The 23,776-nt window shown below is 44.1% G+C and overlaps 1 long non-coding RNA gene across 1 annotated transcript in view; it reads right to left on the bottom strand.

Annotated features, from left to right (window-relative positions):
• Positions 1-5,943: 5,943 nt before the first annotated feature.
• LOC135051010 (uncharacterized) overlaps positions 5,944-23,776 on the bottom strand; it is a 183,409-nt gene continuing 165,576 nt past the window's right edge. Inside the window, exon 4 of the long non-coding RNA XR_010241988.1 lies at positions 5,944-7,358. This is a non-coding gene — a long non-coding RNA (uncharacterized LOC135051010). The remainder of the gene's footprint in view (positions 7,359-23,776) is intronic.

The raw sequence follows: 23,776 nt of genomic DNA, 5'->3' as shown, positions 1-23,776 counted from the left end.
CAGAATAGACTGGAAATGAGTGGAAATTAATGTTATTGAGGTTAATAATGCCGTAGAAGCAAAATTTTCCCCAAATTCTGTGATTTTAGCTGTTTTTGTGCTTTTTTTAAATCATCCAGATCCAAAACCAAAACCCGAAAGGGTGGTTTTGGCAAAACCATCCAGATCCAAAACACGAACGGGGATCCAGATCCAAAACACAAAACACGAAAAGTGCACGTCGTACATCTCTAGTACATACATAATGCTCAGAACTCACACATGGTTTATGTGATATGGGCATATCACAGTGTGTCCGAGGAGTGGCTGAAATGCTATCACAAACAGTAGGCGGAAACAGTGGCATGTGATGGGCAGGACTGGGCATGTACATGTTCTCAATTGCAAACCAGAAGCTGATCAGGACAGAAATCTCTCAACAGAGATACTTTGTCTGTGTAGCTGTGGGCCTACTTACACAATGATACAGATGTATGGTTCCAATATTTTAAGTTATATACTACATTGATGGTCCAAACAGACTGCACACCATTACACATAGGTGAGCTACCTTCCTAAAGCCCTGTACACATGGGGAGAGATGTGTGTTGAGCGATCTAGCACAGACCACTCAGCACACATCTCTCCCCTGCTCAGCACACAGCGCGATGTATGGTGAGCGATCTCATTAGATTTGGCATGCATTCATGCCAAATCTAGCGCCGGCGATAGCGATGCGCGGGACCTCGCTGTCGCCAGCACCCTACACCTGGAGAGATCCATGCTTAATTTCTAAGCAATCTAGTCATATTGCTTAGAATTATGCACGGATCTCACTGTGTGTACCCCCCTTAAGTAATGTTGCACAATCTCTAAGTTTGTGTGCATAAAAAGCACTTCTATTCATGTCTAACAAAAGGTAGTGTATGAAAGTTGTTCATTAAGATATTTTTAATTAACTGTTGAATTTTAAACCATTTACATTGTAAAGTCTTAGCTATCAGGCATAAACATACTGTACATTTATCAGCATAATTGGCTCTACTTAGCAAGCAATTTGCTCACACACATTTTTGTATACCCCTATTTAATTATTTTAGTTACTGCTATAAAAATAGATTGTAGCAAGCACAATTAATGTACTTCACACAAACTGCAAAGTACAGTATAGATAAATAAAGGTAATGATTGCAATATATACATTTTTAAAACCCTAGTAGATTTTTATTTTCATTGTGCAATTTTTAAAAAAAAGTTTTAAAAATACCTTCTTTATGTACTGTACAACACCTTGTTTTTTTTGTTTTTTTGCCAGCCAATGTCTCAACAATTAACAAACAAGTCATGGAGACCACCAGTATATAGTGTTTGTAAACATATAGAAGGCCCTTAAGTTAGTAGAAATTCACAGATCGCATAGGCAACTTGGTAAATAATAAAAAATATATATTTTAAGACATGGAACAGATGACCTCCCACAATTCCTGGATGACTTCATAGCACACCTGAGTGCTTAGGTTTTACATGTGGAGGATATTATAGATGCTGTTGCAGCTGATACGTACCACACATCTCTAAAGGGGGGTACACACAGAGAGATCCATGCTTAATTTCTAATCAATCTAGTGCATGGATCTCTCTGTGCGTATTCCCTATAGCGATAGTGATGCCCGGTACGCGCATCGCTATCTCCGGTTCTAGATTGGCCACAATCTAGTAGATCACTCCCTTTACCGCTGGGTGAGGTGAGCGCCCCCCCTTCACTCTGTGCTAGATCGCTCAGCAAACATCTCCCTGTGTTCCCCTCTTTAAAGTGAGAAAGAGAACAGAAGACATTTCATATGTCCATAGTGACATATAATTCTGAGTAGTATGATGCAGGAAACAGCGGCGACAGGTGTAAGTGTTACTATGGTAACAGGTTGACCTATGAGCATGCGGATGAATCAGGTGATGGGAGAGGCTTAGTACTTATGAGGCAAGGATTAATTAGATTCTCCCTCTTTTCCTCAGGAAAATTGAACAGTGAAGTGCTCTGTGTTTGTGCTGTACTGAATTGCTTACAATTGTGAATTTATTGTATTCTCTTTTCAATTTCCTTTCATACTTTACTTTTTTCTATTTTCCTTCTTCTCTAATCTTTCTTTTATATAATCTATTCTTTGCTTAACATGCCGAGGCTCAGCCGTGCTGCGGGTCCCCCTCCGGTTTATGGAAAAAGGAGGAATGGGTACCGCGGAGCCAGTGTCGCAGGGAAAAAGGCGGGGTGTATCTAATAATGGGTCGGGCTCGACCTCCACAGAGAGCTTTGGTGATGGGCAGAGCTTTATCACACAGGGGTCGGGTGACCAGTACGTCTGTGACACGCTCAGGTGGCAGACACAGCGGAGAGTGTGTTACTGTGGTTGAAGTACAACTTGGCAGCGTAATGTCTTGCAGTATTGGCGCTTTGGCTGATTCATGGAGTGGGGAGGTGCGTGGTGCATTAGCCACAAGAGGGTCACCTCAGGATTGCATATTCTGGAGGTTTGTCGCGGTCACCCCGTGGGCCCGTGGGAGTCCGTGGTGGTCAGAGGTGCTCGAGGCAGGTCCAGACTTTTTTAGAGGTGAGCAGTCTGGAAGGGAAGCTCGGGGGGCATGTAAACAAATAGTGGTGCAAGGATCAGGAGCATCGCATGGAGTTGGTAGTAGGGAAAGGACCAGTCTAAAAGGTCGCAATAAAGGTACAAGGGGCGTTGGCCAGTGCGCAGTTACATATGTCCGAGCTAATGCCGGCGCACCGCTAAGAGTTGAGCCTTTGAACTCGAGTGTGAGGGTCAGTAGTGTTGTTTCTGAGGGGACACCAGGCAGGCTCATGGTCCCTGGGCAGTCATACGCAGATGCTGTGCATTCAGGGTGCGGTCGCCAGGTTGGGGTGCACAAAGCTTCTGGCTGGAATTCGTCTGAGGTGATGTCTATATGCATCTCAGTGATATCAGCACTTGTCCCCATTCTTGCAGCTGGCTGTACAGGGGATAAAGATTTGAGGGGGCATATGACTGCAGGGGCTAATGTGAATAGTGTGAGGGAAACAGCGGCTGCTGGCTCATGTGCAGGAGCGTGCATGGAAAGGGATAGTGAAGAGGTTCTTGATGAGTGTCTAGTGGATGTGTCCCTTTGCATTTCTCCTGCAGAATCTGTGATCGTTCCCTATCTGCAGAAGGATTCAGGAGAGTCGGCAGCTGTGGTCGAGTCCGCTCAGGATGATGGCAGAAGGCGTGATGATGAGTCTGATTATGATCTTGAGGCGCGAGAGGAGGGTGCGGAAGCCAGCTCTTTTAATAAGTCAGTGGTTACAGAGAGATTATGCAAGCAGAAAGCTATGGATAAATGTATCCACATCTTCCTCTGAGTGCTCAGATTTGGTGGATAGTGATTGCAGTGGTTGTAAGAAGAAACATACAAGGAAGCACAAACACAGCAGTACTAGCATGTCTTCAGAGTAGGGTCCTGAGGATTAGCTGCAATGTGCTAACACGGCTGTTTTAAGGGGGGGGGGGGGTTCGGCCCAGAATTAAGGATTGCATACACGACGGCAGGTATGTTAACATGTTTGCAATAATGAGCAAAGCTAAGAAGGCATTAGCTGCAGCCAAAAATAAATTGGGTGTAGGTGAGGAGGCGTACAAGTCATCTTCAACTTGGCAAAAAGGTATGTTGGTTTTTGCAGCTTGTTACTTGGAGACTAGACCGCAGGAGCATTTGAACGTAATCAAGTATATGTATTTATTACATGAAGCGAGATCAGGTCGTGGTTTAGCTTGGAGGATTTATGACAAGGCGTTTTGCAGGAAGCAACTTGGTAGAGCTGTAATGGATTTTGGCAAAAAGATGTTTAGATTTTTGTAGATGTCACACAACCACAGATGTGTGGTTCTGAAGCGGTTAGTGAGAAACGTGGTGGTGCCAGTAGTAGGTGGACGTCAGGGAAGAGTAGTGAAAGTTGGTGCTATGCTTTTAATAATGGGCAATGCACCCTAGGGTCCAGGTGTCCTTTTCAGCATGTTTGTATCTGCTGTGGGGGTCACATCCCATTAGGGACTGCACGCGGTACACAGGTGGTAGAGCAGTTGCCGGTACTAAGTAGGGCTCCTACTCCAGTGAGGTTGAATAAATTGTCCTATTGGTTAGACTGTTACTCAAACAGGGAAGACGCTGATTTGTTGAGGTTAGGTTTTATCAAGGGCTTCCGTTTGCCTATTGCGGGTCAGGTTTTCTCAGGTGTGGTACGAAATGTGCACTTGGCTGAGCAGTTTCCAAAAATTTTAAAAGATAAAGTGGGTAAGGCGGTTTCTCTAAGTAGAACATAGAGTAGGGCCTTTTAGTTCGCCTCCAGTGTCGGACTTGATTTTGTCCTCAATGGGTGTTGTTCCTAAAAAGACTCCGGGAAAGTTTACATTAATTCAGCATTTGTCATGTCCAGTTGGGTCTTCAGCTAACGATGCCATTCTGGAGGCTTTGAGCATGGCAGTTTATCAGTCTTTTAGGTCATTTGGTAAAGGAACCTTGATGAGTAAGATCGACATAGAGTCGGCTTTCCATTTGTTGCCCATTGATCCAGAATTTTTCCGCTATTTCGGTTTTTGCCTTGCAGATGGTTTTTATGTGGACAAATGTCTTCCTATGGGTTGTTCCATATGTTGTTCATATTTTGAAAAGTTTAGTAGTTTTTTGCACTGGTGCATTGGTTCACGAGTCTGAAATAGTTCACTATTTGGATGATTTTTTGTTCATGGGCCCGGCTGAGTCTGATAGTTGTGGTAGTATTTTAGCAAATGCCTTGTCATTGTTTTTCGAGTTCGGGTTCCGGTGGCTGATGAAAAGACAGTTGACCCTGTGTCGGTTTTGACCTTCTTAGGTATTGATATTGATACGGTTATGCGTTGCTGTCATTTTCCCATGGATAAAGTAGGGCATTTGAGTGAGGATATAATGGTGGCATTGACTAATGGCAAAGTGACGTTGAAGCAGGCTCAATCATTATTGGGTTCGCTTAATTTTGCTTGCAGGGTCATCCCTATGGGCAAGGTTTTTTGCTGGAAGTTAGAAAGAACAACAGCTGGTGTTAAGAGGCCGGGCCATTTTATTTGTTTATCTAGAGAAATTCGTAGGGATTTGCATAGAAGAGTTTTTGTCAGATTTCAATGGTATTCGCATTTGGCAGATGGAACCCAGATCCAACGTTGAGTTGCAGTTGTTCACTGATGTGGCTGGTTCTTTGGGTTTTGGGGCTTACTTAGAGAGCTCCCCCTGGCCTAAAGCATGGTTTGCTGAAGGCCTATCAGGGAATCTATTGTTGTTAGAGTTATTCCCGATTATGGTTGCATTAGAGTTGTGACAAAAGGTTTTGGCCAATCTTTCAGTAATTTTTTGGTGTAATAATTTGGGGGTGGTTCAGGCGATTAACAGGCAAAAAGTGACTGGTCTACCTGTTTTGCATTTGCTGGCTCAAAAGGTACCAATTGTACATGGAACCCTTTGACCCAGCTGACTTGATATTTAGAATAACCAGGTAATTTTACTTAAAAAAGTGACCGTCATCAGTTAGATAGTAGCCCATGTACTGTGGGACAATAACATTTTGAATCATAGGTCACAGAGAGTTCAGTCCCTGTGGTAACACTCTCTTCAAGTGGATACAATAAATATAATGTGCTACTGTAAGAAAAGAGTGAATTGCCTAGAAAAACCATGAGGTATGAGGTATTAGTTGATCAAGCTTCTTTGTGAAACGTACAGAGATGTGTAAAGCATCACGTGGTGCGCACACGTGACACACAGGTCCGGAAGTGGACACCGATCGCCAGAGAAGTTAAGCGGCAGCTACTCAAGCTGGAGCACACACAGCAATCACATGTATATGAAGGAGGTAGGAAAAGAAAATAGTGCAATTATCCTTTAAAAAAAGACAGCTTTAGTGACAGGGTGCACTTACAACAAATAGACTTGGTAACAGCATTTAACAAGTTCCCACAATGGCAAGGTAACAGGAGCTGAAGTCGGACCCGGAGTTTCCAAATGTAACAATGGAACACTGACCCTCAAATCTGGATAAAGAGAGCAGTACCAGCACAGTCCATACAAAACAGCACAGCCAGAGGGAGTCCAAAATAACAGAGCCACGCTTCACGCGTTTCAGATGTGTTCATCCTTTGTCAGAAGACGCTTCTGACTGCTGAGTTCATGTGCACAGGAGAGGCATTTTGTACAGATGTGCTGCTAGCAATTTGAGAATACCATATCTCCATCTGTGTGAAGTGACCTATATATGGGGCATCATCACAACTAAAGTAAAAAGCTGCTATCTACTGTTTTAATTATATCATTTCATTTTTATGGGTGAGACCACCATTGTCTTAATATAAATTATTCACACTATTGATTACCTCATATGTGCTTTTTTATGTGTGTATACACAATTCTATTTTTCCGAAACAAAAGTGGTTTAATTTGTTAGTTTTTGGATTTTTAAATATTCATTTTTTAAACATAATTGATAAACAATATGTGGGTTTCAACGGTAGGCAATGCCATCTCAGGTGGTGACTTTACTGGTACCTCTACCACTAGCAATGGCACCATGCCTACAATGAACTGTTATTCTATTGACCTCATGATAGTATAGTCCTGAGGGGTCAATTCCAAGGACTGAAGGATGATACCTCCAACACTTTGTTTCTAGCTCTAGCCACCTCCTCAGCTTTGTCCTCAGCCTGCTGAGCAATTCACCCCATTTGAAATAATCAGTTCATACCATCCAAACAATATAATTTTATATTGGTCAACAGGCATTATGTCAACATGGTCAAAAGCTTGACATGGACAAAAGGTCGACATGTCAATGGTCGACACAGGAAAAGGTCAAATGACCTTTTTACAAAAAAAAATTGTGACTTTTTCATACTTTACGATTCACATGGACTATGATTGGGAATAGTATCCTGTGCTAGCACAGAGGTAGCGGAGCAAAGAATACAAGGTGACACGGTGCATCAATTGGGGTTCCTGGTCATGTTATGGAGTAAACTCAACCCAAACATTTTTAAACATCTTGTTTCAACCTTTTCCTGTGTCGTTCTTTTCCTGTTTTGACATTTTGTCATATTAACCTTATTCAGTTGTCGACATTTTGGTGTCGTCCTAGACACTGCTGACCTTTGTAAGGACGACTTAGACAGCCATACCCATTTTGAGTGGTTATGAACTGGGAAGGAAGTCTGTAATAACAAATGAAGTCTCAGAAGATCTGGTCAACTCAGACATATGAAACTCAGAAAACTGGAGTCACTTGGTTTCCTTAGCTGGTTGTGCCTGGTGTCTCTTCTGACCTTTTGGAGTACCTGCAAAGGAGATGGAACCAAATTCAGTATTAGTGTAGCCCAGTGACGTGCAGTGGGGTGAGGCAAGTGAGGCAGAGCCTTTCCTGTCACACTAACATTTGTGCCAGAGTTTTGACTGCGTAAAGTATATGAAAAATACAAAGAATATGTTTGAAATATCTTCTTTGCATTATTCTAATAATTTTTATAGCCAAAACTCTGGAGTAAAAAGTCTATGGCAGGTGAGACAGTGCCTCACCTGAATATCTGACCAGCACATTTCTGATCAACACTCACCAAATTTCCAGGAATTTATACTGCTGCACCTGTGTATAATGCCCAAATGTATGTTTTGGCTCATATATTGCGTGTAAATCTGGCTCTAGTGCTAGCCAGTGCCTCCTGAGCTATTTAGCTCACGGCACGTTCCTGGTGTAGCCCCTGGTTAGAGAAACCAAAAAACCTGGCCAGGTATAGGGTGGGCTGGGCAGGAGCTGTTACTAGGTGGTAAACCGGCCTAGAACAAAGAAAGCTTGCAGGTCACAGATTCCTTCAAACTGCTGTTTCATTTGGAGACTTGCCACCTAGCTACAGCTGGTGGGCAGACTACCATACCTGGTGGTTGTTTCTATAAATTCAATATTCTTATAATCGGTTGGTCTGAAGTAGTGCTTAACAAATATATGGCTGGAAGACCAATGGACAGCTTACATTATAGATTGTAGTGCAAGCCTTTGGCCACAACATAAGTGACAGCCCACCACAAACGGAATGACCAATAAAAAGGGAGGTATCTATCTCCAAGAGCTTCATATCAGTAACTATCCATACCGGATAGTGGAAGGTTTATCAGGGCAGAAGGGTATATGATGTCACAACTGAGGGTTTTGGCTGACAGGAGAAAGCCTCAGTTGTAGGGGCTGAGAGGAACTTAAACCGGGGAGGTTTAATCAGACCCCTGGACATGTAAGTGTTAAAAGGAAACCCGAAGGTGTGACCATGACAACCAGGTAAAAGTCAAAATAAAAGTTTATTAACAGACTCCGTGTAAACAAACAGCATTCAAGGTTAATAATGGCAATGATAAATAATATGATTCCTGGAGCATTCTGACCATGAAATGGTTACACAGGACACTGGTAGGTAGGAACAGCTGTTAAAGTCCTTAGATGGAATAACCTTACCAGGCCTGGCTGTAGTAGTGAAGATATCCAAGGAACATGCCAGTAGATGGAACAGATGAAGCTGGTAACTTGAATCAGCTGTTGTATTTGCTGGATAGAACCAGCCAGGTGGTAAGACACGGAGTGGATGCGGAATGGGATCAGTCAGATGATAAAGTCACTGAATGAATGCTGGGTGGAACCAGCCAGGTGATGAAACACAGAGTGAATATAATAAGATGCTAGGGAGCGTGGAAACAGAGGAGTTGAAGGATGATTACCGGTGGTAGTGGATACTGCTGGAAGCAGATGAAATAGCTGGAAGCTGGAAACTGGATCAGCCACGGAGGACTGCAGAGTCAGGCTGCACCGCAGGTTGGTAGGCAGGTGCGGGTCTCTTTGGAAGATGCTGGAGACAGGAGCAGGAACCTGGAAACACAACCACAGGAGAGAGACTGGAACAAGGTATGACAAACAAAGCACTGACCATTTGCTGGCCCAGGCACAGGATACTTATACCTGCAGCAATGCAGGTATTGGCTGGGCAATTATGCAGATTTCCAGGCAGTGGATTGGAGGAACTGAAGCATGTGATTGAATCCAACATGGCTGCGCCCATGTTAGAACTTGAAGGGAAAACTGGTTTAGGAAACCATGTGGAAACATAACTGCAATGGCGGCGCCGGCCGCAGAGGACAGGAGACGCCAGACTGAGAAATGTATGCTGATACTCGTGGATGACAACGGAGGCCGCGGCAGGCATGGAACACCACACTGACAACCTGCACCTATAACACAGGAGCGGCGGCGGAGGCCGCGGAGAACGGGAGACGCCATGCAGGATTCAAACATGGCGCCGCTGTGACAGCATCTCAGCGTGACAGGAGGAATGTGCAGTATGTGGACACAGATGAGATCCGGCCTTGGAACGCTGAGCGAGCCTCAGGAGACATCTGAAAGGCAGGTAATGGCGTCCAGATACCCGGATCGTGACAGCACCCCCCCCTTTAGGAGTGGCCCCAGGACGCTTCTTAGGCTTTAGAGGAAACTTCGAGTGGAAATTCCGGACCAAGGCAGGAGCATGGACATCAGACGCATTGGTCCAAGAGCGTTCTTCAGGACCATAGCCCTTCCAGTCAATAAGATACTGCAACTGACTGTAACGGAAACGTGAGTCCAGAATCTTGGCCACCTCATACTCGATTCCCCGTTGAGTCTGAACTTTAGGAGTTGGAGGAAGTGCAGAATGAAACCGATTCAGGATCAGCAGTTTCAACAGGGAAACATGGAATGTCCTGGGTATTTTCAAGAAGGGAGGTAACTGGAGTCTGTAAGCAACAAGATTGATGACTTGTTCAATTTTAAAAGGACCGATGTTACGAGGAGCAAATTTCATGCTGGGAACTCTCAACCTCAAATTCTTCGTGGACAACCATACTCGATCACCCACCTTGAGAGCAGGAACCGCTCTACGCTTCCTATCGGCAAACTTCTTGTACCTAAATGAGGCTTTAAGCAGGGCTGCGCGGACATTCTTCCAGTTGTTTGAAAACTGACGCAAGGTGACATCCACTGCTGGAACAGAAGTTGCTGGAAGCGGTTGGAATTCTGGAACCTTAGGGTGAAATCCATAGTTGATGAAGAATGGTGTTGAGGAGGATGAGGAATGGTATTGATTGTTGTGGCTAAACTCGGCCCAAGAAAGGAGTTGAACCCAGTCATCTTGGGAGGAAGACACATAAATGCGGAGGAAGGCCTCCAAGTCCTGATTCACCCTCTCGGTTTGACCATTGGTCTGAGGATGGTAAGCTGTAGAAAACTTTAACTTGACTTGGAGGGCTTGACACAAACTTCGCCAAAATTTGGCTACAAATTGTACTCCACGATCGGAGATGATCTCTTCAGGAAGACCGTGAAGTCGGAAGATCTCTTGGATAAACACTTGGGCCAACTTGGAAGCTGACGGGAGACCGGTGAGGGATATGAAATGTGCCATCTTGGTGAACCGGTCAACAACCACCCAGATGGTATTAAACTTGTTGCATATAGGCAGATCTGTAACAAAATCCAAATGGGTCCACGGTCGACTGGGAACAGATAATGGAACCAGTTGCCCCGCAGGAGACTGGTGGGGTACTTTGTGTTGGGCAAACTTTGGGCAAGAGGCAATAAACTCCTTGACGTCCTTCTTCAGAGTTGGCCACCAGTAGGACCTAGAGATAAACTCAAGGGTTTTCTGAATGCCTGTATGTCCGGCAAAACGGGAAGCATGGGCCCAATACATGAGCTTCTTCCTTAACACCGGCTTCACAAAACTTTTCCCTGGTGGGGGTGTAGAGTCCATCCCTACCGTGGAGAATGCCAACGGATTAATAATAGGATGCTTGTCTGAAGACTCTGACTCGTTTTCTTGCTCCCAAGAGCGGAAAAGGGCATCGGCCTTGCGATTCTGAGAGCCCGGACAGAACTGGAGTTTAAAGTCGAACCTGGAAAAGAAAAGTGCCCATCTGGCCTGACGGGGGTTAAGACATTGTGCGCCTTTCAGGTATAAAAGATTCTTGTGGTCGGTAAGTATCGTGATTGAATGAGAAGCTCCCTCCAACAGATATGTCCACTCCTCAAGAGCGAGCTTGATGGCTAGCAACTCCTGGTCGCCAATGGCATAGTTGCGCTCAGCTGGGGAGAACTTCCGGGAGAAGAAACTGCAGGGATGTAGATGGCCATCTTTAGCCCTCTGGGATAACACCGCTCCTACTCCAACGGAGTAGACATCCACCTCTAAGATGAAAGGATAGTCGGTGTCGGGCTGTTTCAGAACTGGTGCAGAGATGAAACGTTGTTTTAGAAGATGAAAAGCTTGCGTAGCTTCTTCAGACCACTTGGACGGGTTAGCACCCTTCTTGGTTAATGCAGTGATAGGCGCCACAATGGTGGAAAAGTCTCGTATGAACTTTCTGTAATAATTGGCGAACCCTAAGAACCTCTGGACCCCTTTGAGGGTTAAGGGTATCGGCCAATTCTGGATTGCTTGTAGTTTCTCAGGATCCATCTCTAGTCCGGAACCGGACACAATGTAACCTAGGAACGGAATGGATTTAACTTCAAAGACACATTTCTCCAATTTGCAATAGAGATGAATGACACGGAGAAGAGACAGAACCTCCTTTACCCACAAACGATGTTCCTCTAGATTATTGGCAAAGATGAGGATATCATCTAGATAAACCACGACATGGCGGTATAAGATGTCTCTGAAGATCTCATTCACGAAATGCTGGAAAACAGCTGGAGCGTTGCTCAATCCGAAGGGCATGACGAGGTACTCATAATGTCCATCACGGGTGTTAAAGGCGGTCTTCCACTCGTCACCCTCATGGATCCGGATGAGATTGTAGGCACCCCTCAAATCCAACTTTGTAAAGATGGTTGCTCCGCTGACTCTATCGAAGAGCTCTGTAATCAAAGGTAAAGGATACCGGTTCTTGACGGTAATGTCGTTCAGACCTCTGTAATCGATGCACGGTCGCAGACCACCGTCCTTCTTCTTAACAAAGAAGAAGCCTGCGCCAGCTGGAGAAGAAGAAGGTCGGATAAAACCTTTCGCCAGGTTCTCTTTGATGTACTCCTCCATGGAGTGCGTCTCAGGCAGAGACAACGGGTAAGTTCGGCCTCGAGGTGGAACCTTCCCTGGAATGAGATCAATTGGGCAGTCCCATTCTCTATGAGGAGGAAGGATATCAGCAGAAGCCTTACTGAACACGTCCGTGTAGTCTTGATATGGAGGAGGTGGAACATCAGACGACCTGGGGAAAGAAGAACAAACAGGAAGCACTTTGGACAAACAAGTCTTAGCACAGGAGGGACCCCATGCTAGTATTTGCGTAGTCGTCCAGTCAATCGATGGATTGTGGAGACGGAGCCATGGAAGGCCCAAAACCACTGGATGTGTGGCTCTTGGAATCACTAGGAAGGAAATAAATTCTGCATGAAGAACTCCCACTCTCAGACGAACTGGTAGAGTCCTTAAAGAAATAACTGCGTCAAAAATCTTGCTGCCATCCACTGCAGTTAAGGAGATGGACGAAGAAAGTCTCTCGGTGGGTAGGGACCACCGCTTAACATATGCTTCGGTTATAAAATTCCCAGCTGCTCCGGAATCAAGGAGGGCAATGACGTTCCTGTAACGTTGAGCAACTTGAAGCGAGACTGGGAGATTACAATTGTGAGGAGATGGAGAGGAGATCATTACTCCTAGCCGGCCCTCTCCTTGGTGAGCTAGGATTTAGAGTTTCCCGGACGTTTGGGACAGGCATTAATAGTGTGAGACGGAGCTGCACAGTAGAGACAGAGAGACTCAGAGAGACGTCTTCGGCGCTCAGCGTGAGATAGACGGGAACGGCCAATTTGCATGGGCTCATCCTTGGATGGAGACGGTTGACGAGGAGGAGGAGCAGAAGATTTTGGAGCAGACGATCTTCCTTGCTCGGTTGCTCTCTCTCTGAAACGTAGATCAACTTTCGTGCAAAGAGAAATTAGCTCATCCAACTTAGAGGGCAAGTCTCTGGTAGCTAACTCATCCTTGATGCATTCTGATAAGCCATGCCAGAATGCAGCATACAGGGCCTCGTCGTTCCATGCCAGTTCGGATGCCAGGATTTTGAACTGTATGAGATACTGTCCCACAGTACGTGTTCCCTCGCGTAAACGGAGAATCTCAGATGACGCAGAGGTTACCCGGCCTGGCTCATTGAAGATGCGCCTGAATGTTGCCACAAAGTCCGTATAGGAGGATAGCAGGGGATCAGACTTCTCCCATAAAGGTGATGCCCAGTCAAGGGCTGAGCCGCTGAGAAGGGAAATGATATAGGCAATTCTAGTACGGTCACTGGGGAAATTGCCAGGCTCAAACTCAAAGTGGATTTCGCATTGGTTAAGAAATCCCCTGCAGAACGTTGGAGATCCGTCAAATTTTGCTGGCGTTGGGAGATGAAGACGTGGAATAGAAATGGGTAAGGTGGGTGGGGTTACAGCTGGTGTCACTGTTGTGGACGCACCGGACGTGCCAGGTCCACGGAGGGTCGTTTGAATCCCGTCCAGCCGCGTAGAGAGATCCTGGAGACAGCTAATGATGTGGCCTTGTGCAGCCTCCTGATTTTCAAGTCGGGCTGCCAGTTCTTGCATCGGCCTGGCCGCTTGATCCTGGTCTCCGTCTGGATTCATATGGTCAGTGCTTACTGTCACAACTGAGGGTTTTGGCTGACAGGAGAAAGCCTCAGTTGTAGGGGCTGAGAGGAACTTAAACCGGGGAGGTTTAATCAGACCCCTGGACATGTAAGTGTTAAAAGGAAACCCGAAGGTGTGACCATGACAACCAGGTAAAAGTCAAAATAAAAGTTTATTAACAGACTCCGTGTAAACAAACAGCATTCAAGGTTAATAATGGCAATGATAAATAATATGATTCCTGGAGCATTCTGACCATGAAATGGTTACACAGGACACTGGTAGGTAAGAACAGCTGTTAAAGTCCTTAGATGGAATAACCTTACCAGGCCTGGCTGTAGTAGTGAAGATATCCAAGGAACATGCCAGTAGATGGAACAGATGAAGCTGGTAACTTGAATCAGCTGTTGTATTTGCAGGATAGAACCAGCCAGGTGGTAAGACACGGAGTGGATGCGGAATGGGATCAGCCAGATGATAAAGTCACTGAATGAATGCTGGGTGGAACCAGCCAGGTGATGAAACACAGAGTGAATATAATAAGATGCTAGGGAGCGTGGAAACAGAGGAGTTGAAGGATGATTACCGGTGGTAGTGGATACTGCTGGAAGCAGATGGGTTAATAGCTGGAAGCTGGAAGCTGGATCAGCCACGGAGTACTGCAGAATCAGGCTGCACCGCAGGATGGTAGGCAGGTGCGGGTCTCTTTGGTGGATGCTGGAGACAGGAGCTGGAACCTGGAAACACAACCACAGGAGAGAGACTGGAACAAGGTATGACAAACAGAGCACTGACCATTTGCTGGCCCAGGCACAGGATACTTATACCTGCAGCAATACAGGTATTGGCTGGGCAATTATGCAGATTTCCAGGCAGTGGATTGGAGGAACTGAAGCATGTGATTGAATCCAACATGGCTGCGCCCATGTTAGAACTTGGAGGGAAAACTGGTTTAGGAAACCATGTGGAAACATAACTGCAATGGCGGCGCCGGCCGCAGAGGACAGGAGACGCCAGACTGAGAAATGTATGCTGATACTCGTGGATGACAACGGAGGCCGCGGCAGGCATGGAACACCACACTGACAACCTGCACCTATAACACAGGAGCGGCGGCGGAGGCCGCGGAGAACGGGAGACGCCATGCAGGATTCAAACATGGCGCCGCTGTGACAGCATCTCAGCGTGACAGGAGGAATGTTCAGTATGTGGACACAGATGAGATCCGGCCTTGGAACGCTGAGCGAGCCTCAGGAGACATCTGAAAGGCAGGTAATGGCGTCCAGATACCCGGATCGTGACATATGATAAGCGATGAAGAGTTGGGAAATGTCACCATCAGGGAAACAGTGAGATCCAGGTAGGCAGACAAGCATGCAACAAAGCAAAGATCAGGGTCTGACTGATCAGTAACTACCTCAAATACTGCTCAATTGTTGAGAGAACTGGTTTTTGTGTTACCCTCGAGAATTATGTGAAACCCTATGGTGCAAATGCTTATGCTAAAAGGGATGCTGACTTTCTACATAAGAAGAAAGCATCAGAGGTGTAATTTACAGTAGCTACAAAACCCAGGTGCTGAAGAGACATGAACAACACAGTCTAGACAAGAAAGCACCTTGAAGAAGGCAGAGGTAGTTTATTCTCTGTCAGGCCTGGGAACAATAAAGCTATAAGAATGTATGATGGCCAAAGCCAACCCTGCTTAAAACTTGGTGACTAAGAAATCTAATGCCAGTTAGAGAGTAGTATAGATTGATTGGAGCAATTGTGTGCAATCCAGTTACTGTATTCATTAATAATGGCATGGCATCTGGCCAGGTGTAGTTTAACCATAGTGTTCACACGGAAGATTAATGGTGGACCGATGTGCACACAAGACATGTTTTGTTTGTTGACATGGAAGGGTTGGTGCTTCCGCCATCTTTAAATGTTATACCTCTGGTGTTGCCCATGTGAAGACACTTTTACATATTTTTACAGGGCCACTTTTAGTTCCCAATCTGCCCCTGCCAACGTTGAAAAAAAGCTCAATGGAATATGCTAGCACTTCCTAAATGTTAATAAATATCTGTGTATATATATATATATATAGAATTATAAAACCTCTTGGTGTCACTGGCCATTTCAAACAGCAGTGGAAATTTTAAACAAATTGTGATACCAAAAGCTATATTATATATTTATTCATTTTTTCCTGTGGAGGCCAATTTGTTTTATTGGTTTCTGTAGGGCCCAATGTGAGTGTTTTTTTTCCTGTGGGGGCCAATGTGTTTTATATTTTCCTTGTGCAATGTTTTTCATCTGCGCTTGCATCCGAGTTGCATGCACCACGATGGTGTTTGTACAGAGTTTCAGTAAATTCATACACACACACACACACACACACACACGCACACACAAACACACACACACACACACACACAAACACACACACACACACACACCAAGAAGTGTATTAGAAATGTGTTGTACATTACTGTGTGGTTACAGGGGATTTGGTAATCAGACACTGATGTAACGTAGTGTGGGGGTGCTGCTAAAGGTAGTTGCATATAGAGACTTTGAATTGCTCACATTGAAGCCGTACTCAGATGGATGATCTGAACCTAGCATAAGACTGGTGAAAGTTTCAATGGTGCGACCAATGGTGGTGTCTAGAGATGCACAAAGCATGATTGCAGCATCCCCGGACACTGAAAGTGGATATCTATACCCTTGCATATTAAGATGTCCTAGGAAAGGGCATTGTAGCATAATTATCACAGAGTCACAGATGCAACTGCACCAAAAGATGCAAGGAAGGCCGCAACTATATCCAACTGAGACCCTATGAGGAGGAATCCCATTCCCTTAAAACACTGTACCCCCACAACAGACATCGCCCCCATTAGGGCTGCTTCCATAAGCTTCCCGGGCTGGTTTTCAATCCCAAAGCTCCCCTGTATCTGGCTCTTTTTCTGGGCCTCAGAGAGGAATTCATTTGAACCACAGTATTGAAGCGACTAATAGGTTAGAGTCAGTTAACAACCGAGCGATAGCACCATCCACCATCCACTCTGGGAGCTCCTGAAAAAAAGTCTGGAGTCTGCTAGAAGCAGTTCATGATTAAAGGAAACCAAATTCTGGAGAGACAAACCGACTCAACTAGAATGAGGCAAGAAACATTGTCTTGCTTGACCTTGGGAAGAACTCTAAACGGTATGGCTGGAGGGTGAAAGGCATATGGAAGGGAAAGATCTGTCCATGAGAAGCACATGGCATCCACATGGAAAGCCCCCTAGGTCTAAACTCTGGAGATGAAAGTTAGAACTTGGGCATTGGATGGGGTTATAAACAGGCTTCCCGACAGAAAAACAGACACCTGGTGCCTCCCATTATGTTTAGATACAAAACAGCCATCTTGTTGTCCATGAAAAGCTGCATGAAGGCTCCTCAGAGATGGAGGGGAAAAAGAGATTGCAAGGCCAGTTTGGCCGCCTTCAACTCTAAAATAGTTAACATAGTAAAATAGTTTCTAGGTTGAAAAAAGACAACTTGTCCACAGAGTTCAACCTGTTAGTGCTCTCCTACACTGTAATATTTTTAAGACTAATTTAACTGTGGTAAATGTTTAGCCATTATGTCGTTTCCTTTTTTTATTTTTTTTATTTTATTTTCATACTATCCTGCATGATTTACCCACCATAACCCTGTTTATCCATATCCATTAGGAATTTATCTAGCCCATTCTTAAAAGCAATGACTGAGTCCGCTATTGCTACTCTCTCAGGCAGGGAATTCAAGATACATATTGTCCTTACTGTGAAGAAACCTTTCCGTCTCTGTGTGCGAAATCTTTGGGATGATCTAAATCCCCTGCTAGCTCTGTGTATTGACCCCTTATATATTTGTAAATGTTAATCATGTCCCCTTTAATCTCCTTTTTCCAGTGTAAACATGCCCAGCCTAGCAAGCCTTTCCTCGTTTTCTAGCATCTTCATCTCCTTAATCAATTTGGTTGCCCGTCTCTGAGCCTTTTCTCGTTCCAGAGTATCCTTTTTGTAGTATGGTGCCCATAATTGTGCACAGTATTCTAGATGTGGCCTCAATAGGGATTTATATAATGGGAGTATAACACTCTCATTACTTGAATCAATTTCCCACTTTATGCATGCTAATACCTTGTTTGCCTTTTTTTGCTGCATTCCTACTTTGTGTACTACTGCTCAGTTTGTTATCAATGTGAACACCTAAATCTTTCTCCAGTACAGAATCACCTAGTTTTTCCAAATTTAGAATGTAGGTAGTATTTTTGTTCTTGCTACCAACGTGCATTACCTTACATTTGTCTATATTGAACCTCATTCTCCATTTTGCTGCCCATGTTGCCAGTTTAACTAAGTCATTCTGAAGAGACTCAGCATACCCCTCCAAATTTATGAACTTACAGAGTTTGGTATCGTCTGCAAAAATTGACACTGTGCTCTCTAGACCTACTACCAGATAATTTATGAAAATGTTGAACAATCATGGTCCACGTACAGACCCTTGTGGCACACCACTTAGTACTTCAGTCCAATTTGAAAAAGTTCCATTTACCACCACTTGCTGCTCCCTTTTCTCCAACCAGTTTCTAACCCAAGTACATATTGTGCTCCCTAGCCCAAGTTCTCTTAATTTATAGATAAGTCTCATGTGAGGTACTGTATCAAAAGTTTTAGCAAAGTCTAAAAAAAATGACATCCACCTTTTTACCCTGATCTAGGTTCGTACTGTTTCATAAAAGCCTATTAAGTTAGTTTGACATGATCAATCCTTCACAAATCCATGTTGGTTCCTAATAATAACCTTATTGGTTTCAAGGAATTCCTGTATTCTATCCCTTAAAATACATTCCAGTACTTTCCTCACTGTGAATGTAAGACCTACTGGTCTATAATTACCCGGTTCAGATTTACTTCCCTTATTAAATATTGGCGCTACTTCTGCTATACACCAATCTTTGGGGACCATGCCTGATGTCAGTGAGTGAGTCATTGAAAATCAAATATAGGGGTCTTGCAAATTCGGAGTGGAGCTCCATAAGAACCCTTGGGTGAATTCCATCGGAACCAGGTGATTTATTAATCTTAATTTTTCTTAATCGGTCACAGACTACTTCATCACTTAAATAAGCATTCAGCAGTGGGACATTATCATTGCTGAGGTTATGCGTCAATCCCGCCATCTCTTGTGAATACAGATGAGAAAAACTTGTTTAATTTGTCCTTGTCATCTTTGATTAGGATGTCCAACTTGCCTTTTAACCACTAAACTGGCAATTTTTCCCTTCAAAAGCGTTAACCACATTGTTTTTTAATATTTATTTTATTTAATAAAGTTGAAAAAGTATTTTATTAAATAATTAAACATTATATTATGCACATCTGCAGAACGGATCTCCTCGTCAAAAACGAGGGGACAGGGTAGGATGGCGCAGTTGCATGAAATCTGACTATGCCAGTTAAGTGGGTAAAGGGCCTATACTCTTTAATCTTTTGCTGTTGATTTAAAAAAACGTTTGGGGATTTGATTTACAGTCCATTGCTATGTCAGCGTCCGGAGTCTTACCTACTCTTCTGGTCCCTACGGCTTTCATGTTAGCTGGCTGGTGTGGCTGCGGCAGATAGGAGCTGTGGCAGCGAGGTCCTCCAGTGTGGCTGCCGGGTGTCTGGAGGCCAGGACCTGGGTCCTGGGTAGCGGAGCATGGCAGCCGGTGGTGTCTGTTTCCAAATGTTCTGTTGCTGGAGTGCGGTGTCTGGGAGGCCTGAGGTAGTGGCTGTGAGCTGGTTCCACATGTGTCCTCTGTGCAGGGAGCCGCCATGTTGGAGACCAAGCCAAGCCAATAGGTATATCAGTTCATATCCAGACAATCCAGTGCAGTCTTCTCTTATAAAAAGGGGTTGATGCTTAGTTATGGTGCCAGTGCTTCAAGTTACTTGCTGCTGTGAGGTGCTCAAGCTCTGTGCTCCCAAGTTAACCCCTGGTATCCTAGTTCTGTTGTGGCCACCCGGTGGTTAGTTCTGTTATTGCAGTCCTTTGCTCTCAGTCCACCTGCTCTTGCGGCTTAACCGCTGGATCCTCTATCCGGTAGAGGGTCTCCGTTAGCTGATGGTGCTCACAGCGATATTCTCTTCAACATCGTTCTTCAAGTCGTCTCTTCATTCAGAGTTCTTTAGCATCATTTACAAATCACAAGTCAACTCTTCATTTAGTGTTCTTCAGCATAATTTACAAATCACAAGTCATCTCTTCATTCAGTGTTCTTCAGCATTATTTACAAATCACAAGTCACTTCTTCATTCAGTATTCTTCAGCATGTTTATAATTCACGAACATTTCGTCTTTCAGAATTCACTCAGACTAATCTCCTAGTCATTGTGTATGATTGCGGTCTCAGTAAAGCTGAATTAATCTTTCCTCAGTGTATCATTCTCAGATGCGCTGTCAAATGCTGCCAGTAAGGGATTGTCAGTCCCACTAAGAAAATACAAAAATACAGAAGAACTGGCGCTACGTTGTATCTCCAATAAATGTACATGAATGGATAAAATACAAATGATTTATTTGACATAAATATATTCACACTAAAAATCACAACTTAAAAACAAGAAGGTAGTGCTGAGAAGTATACAATAATTGTATGTAACTGCCCTCTTTATAATTCCACAATTGGATCCCGGACAAGTGGTGGCAAAAGCTCCCAGTAGGAACCTGATATAGACGGCTGGTATTACCCGTGATAGTGATGAAGTCCAATAGCACTAGGAATTTTCAGCAAGCAAGCTGTTTGGATGCAGTTCACCGGGTGTTCCAAATGATACTGTTTTGCAGTTGGTCCCAATAATGACAGATTAAAGTCCAGGGAGTAATTGATAGTCCATATCTGGATCCGTTTGCACAAGTGGAAAAAGGACAGCGGCAGTTTTTTCACTCTTAATGGTTTTCCCTAGGCACGGCCACCTAGCTTCGTCAGAAGCTTGCTGAAAATTCCAAGTGCTATTGGACTTCATCACTATCATGGGTAATACCAGCTGTCTATATCAGGTTCCTACTGGGAGCTTTATTCCATCACTTGTGCGGTATCCAATTGTGGAATTATAAAGAGGGCAGTTACATACAATTATCTTATACTTGTGAACACTACCTTCTTGTTTTTAAATTGTGATTTTTAGTGTGAATATATTTATGTCAAATAAATAATTTGTATTTTATCCATCCATTTACGTTTATTGGAGACGCAATTTAGCGTCAGTTCTTCTGTATTTTTCCTTAATCTTTTTGTTAAGCCACATTGGTTTGGAATTATTACTCCTTTGTTTGCTGCCCATGGGAATGTACTAACTAGTATAACTAGCGAACAGCATTTTTAATACATCCCATTGCTCTGTAGTATTCTTGCCTTGAAACAAAATTTCACAGTCAATGTCCCTTAAAGCTTCCCTCATCATGTCAAAGTTGCCTTTGCTAAAGTTTAGAGTCTTAGTCGAGCCTGTATAGGGCTGCTTGTTAAAACTGGTATTAAATGTGACCATATTGTGGTTGCTGTTTTTCATTGTCTCCCCTGCTATAATATTTTATTTAGATTCCCCATTGTTTGTGAAAACCAGGTCTAAGATTGCATTGTACCTAGCAGAAGCCTCGATTAATAACTCTAGAAGGTTTATGTGGCTGCTAGATTCCTGGATGGACCATGTACCTCTGATTGCTCTGTCTTGCTTGTCTGAAGGCTCCTCAACCCATTAGGAAAGCATCCAAGGAAATCATAATGTCTGTTGAATGATGCAGGAGAGGTCTGGGAAGAGGCAAAGGAAGAGTTTCCAAGTCTCTATCTCTTTGTGAACAAGAGAGATCAGACAGATTTAATTCCCGAGCTGCCATCTCTGTGGAAATGTTTTTTTCTAAATGTTTATTTTTGGATGTACTTTTACTCACCTTATTGTGAGGAAATGTTGGAGTAGTATGAGATTGACCACTTGGGAGCATTCCCTTAGTCTCTGAGCTGTCCCTGCTCTCTACAGAGCTCATAAAGACAAAACACTTTCTTATTTTATATATAACCTCCTCAGAGGAGGAATTATCATTAACTAGTTACCACCGGCATGCAAAACACTTAAATCCCCCCCCCCCATAGAGGCGAAGAACAGTGTTAGCCTTTTATTATATAGGATATCTTCTAACAGTCTCCTTTTAGACTGTTTAGACATATTGCTGAAGGATGGGGACAAATGGAGCTGTAGCAAAAACAGATACATAATCCCCTATCCCTGCAGTGTGGAGGTGAAAACTTTGCTAGGGTGCAAGATCTGGTGCACATGACCATGGGGGTGCATGTGACCTGAATGCACATGATCCGGGGCCACTACCTAGATTTGTGGGAAAGGTAAGTCAAAGTTTTTCACTTATACTTTCCTACACCATCAGGAGGCTTGACTACCTAACTCACCAGCTGTTGCTAGGTGGCAAGCCACTTGACAATCAAATGTACCCACAGTTACAGTATGTCCCAGACAAAAGCTACGTACCGGCTTGAACTTTTGGCTGGATATTATATATAAGACCTGGATATAAGACCTATTTTATACTGGTAAACAAATATTTAAACCATGCTTAGAGATGCTTTAGCTTCTAGCCCTAAGGCATTCAGTACAGTTTTGACAGGTTAATTACAAGGCAGGCACACCTACAGTATGTACTGTATGTCACTGATGTATTACAAGGTTTGTAAAGGTCTGTCTTTTTCAACATAGAAAAACATTTATCAAATATGACTGATGTTTCTACATACGTCTATTATATTATACATGGTTTACATAAATGCTAAAAGCTTAAAAATAGTCTTCACTGTAGTTGCCAGATTAACTCAGTATGCAGAATATGTTCCTGTGAATATACCTATGAATATACCTGTGAACAGCTACTGTATCCAGCGTCAGACTGGGGCACGAAGGGCCCACCAGGGAAAAACAATTATAGAGGCCCACTAAGGGGTGTGGTCATTTGATAAAAGTATGGCCATCCAATCAGAGAGGAGTGGCAGAACATAGTATTATCGTTATTGCTGTAAGGGAAGAGACAGCATACTAGGAGCAGGGGTGCTGGGATTGGGAGGGAAAGAGACAACAGACAGGTAGAATGTGTGCTGGGACTGGGAGTAGTTTTGCTGGGACTGGAAAGGTGAGGAACAGAAGACTGAGAGCAGGGGTGCGGGGACAAGGGGGTGGGATTGCAGACTGGGAGATTGGGTGCTAGTACTGGGAAGGGAAAGGGACAGCAACCTGAGAATAGAATGTTGCAACTGGGAGCAGGGGTGCTGGGGCTGGGAAGAGCAGTGACTGCAGACTGCAAACAGAGGTGCTGCGACTGGGAGGGGAATAGACAACAGACAGGGAGCAGGGGTGCTGGGTCTAGAAAGGAAAAGAACAACTGACTGGGAGATGGGGCGCTGGGACTGGAAAAAGGAGGAACAGCAGACTGGGAGCGGGAGTGATGCAGTGACATGCAGTGAAGTGAGGCAGGTGAGGCAGATCCTTTATTGTCATATTAGCGTATAAGCCAGAGTTTTGACTATATAACGTATATGAAAAATACAAAGAATATATTAGAAATATCTTATTTGTATTATTCTAATAATTGTATAGTCAAAACTCTGCTGTTAAAAGTCTAGGACAGGTGAGGCAGTGCCTCCCCTGCCTATCTTTTCTGCACATAGCTGATCAAATCTCACAAAATATCAAGCAGTATATACTGCTGCACCTTTGTATAATGCCCACATGAAACCTTGGGTTAATATATTGTGCGTTAATCTGGTCGCCTGGAAGCCACATGGTTACTAAGGATATGATGTTGCGCATGACGCGGAGGTCACGTGAATGGAGGCGGAGACCAGTTTACCATCTCAAAGGAGGGCATGGATATAGTCTGTTCCCAATTGGGACTGTACAATAGGCTCACTACAGTCACGTGACAATCCAAGTTAATGCAGAGTATTAGGGGAAGTCACGTGATCGTAATATGCATACTATCCCTATT

Source organism: Pseudophryne corroboree, chromosome 2 (assembly GCF_028390025.1).
Source record: "Pseudophryne corroboree isolate aPseCor3 chromosome 2, aPseCor3.hap2, whole genome shotgun sequence".
Lineage (NCBI taxonomy): Eukaryota > Metazoa > Chordata > Amphibia > Anura > Myobatrachidae > Pseudophryne > Pseudophryne corroboree.
This window is presented reverse-complemented; position numbering and strand designations above follow the sequence as displayed.